Below are 4880 nucleotides of genomic sequence, written 5' to 3' on the forward strand. Positions count from 1 at the left end.
TCGTGTGACCCTGTACCCAGGTCCCCTCCTCGGGGTGGACGTACAGATGGTGCCTCCTTGGATGGCTGTGATGCGCTGTGATTAAAACACACACACACAGTGGTACAGCAAAGTGGTTGCAGCCTCTGGATCGCATGCCATACACTCTTTGGCATCTACGAATACCCCCGTACCTTTGGCCCACCCTCCAGAAGATTCTGTATCTCTTCTATGTTCACATCTCCAGCCCTGTCCCCTTTCCCCCACTCTGACCCTTACCTAACTGAGCACACAGAGCTTCTGTGACTGATGCTCCTTTCGCTGGCATCGCTCATCTTGAAGCTTCCCTGTGCCCTTGTGCCTTCTTCCTCTCCTTGGGTAGCCATTCCCTTCTGCAGGAGATCTTCCTGACCCAGGGGAAGAACCCAGGTCTCCTGCATTGCAGGCGGATTCTTTACCGCTGAGTCACTTGGGAAGCCCCCTACCACCCTCCTTCCTATCTGTTAAATGTGGAGAGTTTCCCCTTGAGCTTTCTCGTCTCTCATTTTGTATTCACTCCTGGCAGTAACTACTTCCTCTTAGAAATAATTCCCAACACCCACCCCCCACCCCAGCCTCCTCCAGCACCGCCACGAGCTCTTACTCTGACTCAAAGTTGTGATCTGTGTTGTAAATTGGTACACAGCTTCAACCCCACACATCCCAAACAGAATGAATTAACCTCCCCATTCCCGGAGGGGAAAGAAAAAAAATTACATACACCCAAGTCTTCTCTTGTTTACCGGCTAAGTCATATCTGACACTTTTGTGACCCCCCTCCTCCCAAGTTCTGCAGCCCACCAAGCTTCTCTGTCCACAGGATTTCCCAGGCAAGAATACTGGAGCGGGTTCCCGTTTCCTCCTCCAGGGGATCTTCCTGAGCCAGTGATGAAACCCACATCTTCTGCATTAGCACGAAGCCGCCTGGGAAGCCCCAGACCACCTCTCACTCATGGGTAAATTGCATGACCATCTTCTGATTCCTTTTGTCTCAAAATGTTCAAGGTGTCTTCTCTTTGTCTCACAAACTCTATATTTAATTTGCATCAACGTGTGTTGACTCCGCTGTAGAGGGGCCTGTTGCTTTTTGTCTTTTCATACTGTTTCACACTGCTGAGATGAGGCGGCTGGATGGCGTCACCAACGTGATGGACTGAGTTTGAGTAAACTCTGGGAGTTGGTGATGGACAGGGAAGCCTGGTGTGCTGTGGTCCACGGGGTCGCAAAGAGTCACACCTAAGCAACTGAACTGCGCTCAACTGACCTTCCGTGGGTACACTTTTATTGATTCCAGATGCCATTGTCTCCATTTCGGGTCTGGTTGTGGCTTATCTAGATTATTTCTGATTGATCATCCTTCTTACAGAGTCTCTTCTTCTCCCATCTATCCTGCAGACAAATACTGGGACGCTTATCTTCCTGTCTGTGTTCCCTCTTCTCTCTGCATTTATGATCTAGCCACATCAGATAACTTGCCATTTCCTCTCCTTGGTCCCAGGCACACGTCTTGGCTCATGCTAACAGATACCACCGTTCTGGGTGTATTTGCTCCTCCCCACCCCTCTGCCCCTGCCACTGAAGTCTATCCGTTTGTTTTTTTTTTTTCATTGTTGTTCAGTTACTCAGTCGTGTCCAACTCTTTGCGACCCCATGGACTGCAGCACGCCAAGTCTCACTGTCCATCACCAACGCCCAGAGTTCACTCAAACTCATGCCTATCGAGTGGGTGATGCCATCCAACCATCTCATCCTCTGTCGTCCCCTTCTCCTCCTGCCCTCAATCTTTTCCAGCATCAGGGTCTTTTCAGATGAGTTTGTTCTTCACATCAGGCGGCCAAAGTATTGGAGCTTCAGCTTCAGCATCAGTCCTTCCAATGGATATTCAGGGTTGATTTCCTTTAGGATTAACCAGTTTGATCAGTTTCCTAATCCTGTCATAAAATGATGAATACAAATGTAGCAGCTTCAAACATCACACGTTTCTTTTCTCCCAGGAAAAAAAAAAAGTCCGAAGTTTACGACGTGTCTTCGATATTTTTGCTCTGCGTTCCATAAGACTACACTCACAGTTATGGAAGGCCAGAGATCTGATCTGGAGACTCAGAGGAAGAAACCCCTTCCTGGTGATTGGAAGAGTTCGGCTACTTCTCGCTGTAGGACTGACTTCCCCTTTTCCTTGCTGACTGTCAGCCAGCAGCCACGCCCTTCTGAGCTTCTCATAGCCCTCTGCGTGTGCCTTGACATGTTGCCCGCCCTGTTTTCAAACCAACAGCCAGACCCTGAGTCCTTCTTACGCTTCTCATCTTTCTGGCTTCTGCCATCTCTCTCCCACTTTCGAGCTAGAAAAAGGTGGGATTGGGTCAGCCTATGTAATACAGGCGTATCTCCAGATCTTAAGGTCTGTAACGTTAGTTACATAACTGTCCTGTGAGTGAGAGTCACTCAGCTGTGCCTGCCTCTTTGCGACCCCAAGGGCTACACAGCCCATGGAATTCTCCAGGCCGGAATACTGGAGTGGGTAGCCGTTCCCTTCTCCAGGGGATCTTCCCGACCCAGGGATCGAACCCAGGTCTCGCGAATTGCAGGCGGATTCTTTACCAGCTGAGCCACAAAGGAAGCCCTAACTTGACATATTTATCAGTACGAGGGATCAGGGTGTGGACATCTCTGGGCGGAGGGGAGGCATTTGACTTATGACAAAAAGCCCTAGTGATTTTTCAGAATGCAGAGTCTGTCTCTCTAAAGTGGCATTAGCTTTGTGGCTTCCTTCAAGGTATAATTGTGATGTAGTGTTTGCAAATGTCCTTTTCGTGCAGCAATGTACTTTGTGGAATATTTAATTATAGAAGCTTATTTACAAGTCTGCCTCCCTCCACCCGTGATGAATTACAAGAGCTCTGAAACCAAGCCCCGATCGCCTTGATATTCATGTGCAGAATCTAATGGAACGCCTTATGTGTGTTTGTGAATTAAAATGAGTATGTTCTCCCAACAATTTGCTGCAAGTTTCGTTAAGTACTTGCTATGTCTGAGATGCTTTGATGTCCAGATCATGAGCAATTATAATACATCAGTTGGGGAACCTCCAGGTGGTTCAGCGGCTAAGACTCTGAGCTGCCAATGCAGGGGCCCTGGGTTCAATCCCTGGTTCGGGAACTAGACCCCATATGCCACGACTAAGAGTTCACACAGTGTCAATAAAGTTGCTCTGAGGAAAAGCTGAGACCCAGCACAAGGAGATAAATAAATGTTTAAAAAAATAAAAAGCTGCTTCTTAAGAATTAAAATAATAAAGGTATCAATTAATACAAACCAGCTGGCTCAGTGGTAAATAATCCGTTTGCCAGTACAGGAGACCTGGTTTTGATCCCTGGATCGGGAAGAATCCCCTGGAGGAGGAAATGGCAACCCACTCCAGTCTTCTTGCCTGGAGAATCCCATGGACAGAGGAGCCTGGGGTGGGCTACAGTCCATGGGGTCGGACATGACAGAAGCAACTAAACAACAGCATGACAGGTGACTCTTCCTAAGAGCTACTCACATGGATACTGACTGTCACTTACATAGAAGCAGAAATGCCCGCACACTCATTGTATCCGCTGTGTATTGTTGAATGACAACAAGCCACAACCCAAAGGGCTTGGAATGAGGCATGTTTGTCATCCTACAGTCACCATGGGTCAGGAACCCAGGCATCAGGTCCTTTACATGATCCAAGCGTGATTTCTCACGAGGCTGCAATGCACGTGTCCACCAGGGCTGAGATGTCATCTGGAGGTTTGACTGAGAAAGCAGTCAGCTGATACACGTGTTGGAAAATTGAGTTCCTCCCCAACTTTTTCTTTGTTTCTTTCCAAGGACGCAGCTGCAGCCTGGGAGGTTTTCTTCTTCCCAATGTATGAACGGGGAAGGCAAAATAAAAACAAAGAGAGCAGCGAGAATGACAGAAGCCTCACACTTATTAACATCACCGCTGACGTTATTCAGTTCAGTTCAATTCAGTTGCTCAGTCGTGTCCAACTCTTTGTGATCCCATGGACCCCACGCCAGGCCTCCCTGTCCATTGCCAGCTCAGGAATGAATTATTTAAGTGTTGGGAGCCCATCAAGTTTGTAGTGGCAGATGTAAGACGTCTGAAATTCTAATTTTTTTTCCTGCAATCTTGAATTTGTCACTGGCAACAAATACTGTCAGTTGTTTTCCATGAAGTGACAGGTTCACTTTGTTCAATTTCGAGAAAATGTCTGCCACATACCCGGGTATGAATGGCCATAGATGGTCTACGAGTAATTGTATCAAGTAAAAATGGGAGCTACTGTTTTTCCTTGCTTCTCAAACAGTGGCCCACTTTTTTTTTTTTCCTGGAGATAAACATTGAACTTCATTAGGAAAGGGAAGAACTTTACACATACATCCCATTTCTTCATGAAGGATAATCCAAATACCTGTACTCTAGATATTTAAGAAAATCAGCTATGTTTACCCCTTCATCTGAAGCATTCTAGGGAATTAATTCCCTGTCAGTCCAGTGGGTGAGATTCCAAGCTTCCAATGCAGGTGGCCTCAGGTTCAATCCCTGGTCAGGAAACTAGTTCCCACATGCCACAAATAAAGATCTGCTAGGTGCAATGAAGGTAGAAGTTTCTGCTTGCTGCCAATAAAACTAGTGCAGTCAAATAAATAAGCATCCCCAAAATACACAACATTCTGAAATGAAACTGGCATTCTTATATTCCACAGCATGGTGGTGATGAATATTTCTACAGTTTGCATTCAATGTCTTGATGACTGGAAAGGTGCCAGCAGTTTTCCCAACTTTTGGCACTGTCGGGACAGCGGTGAACCAGGTGGAAATGGTCCGT

This window comes from Moschus berezovskii, chromosome X (assembly GCF_049115385.1).
Source record: "Moschus berezovskii isolate FMDL1 chromosome X, NW_MosBer_1.0, whole genome shotgun sequence".
Classification (NCBI taxonomy): Eukaryota; Metazoa; Chordata; class Mammalia; order Artiodactyla; family Moschidae; genus Moschus; species Moschus berezovskii.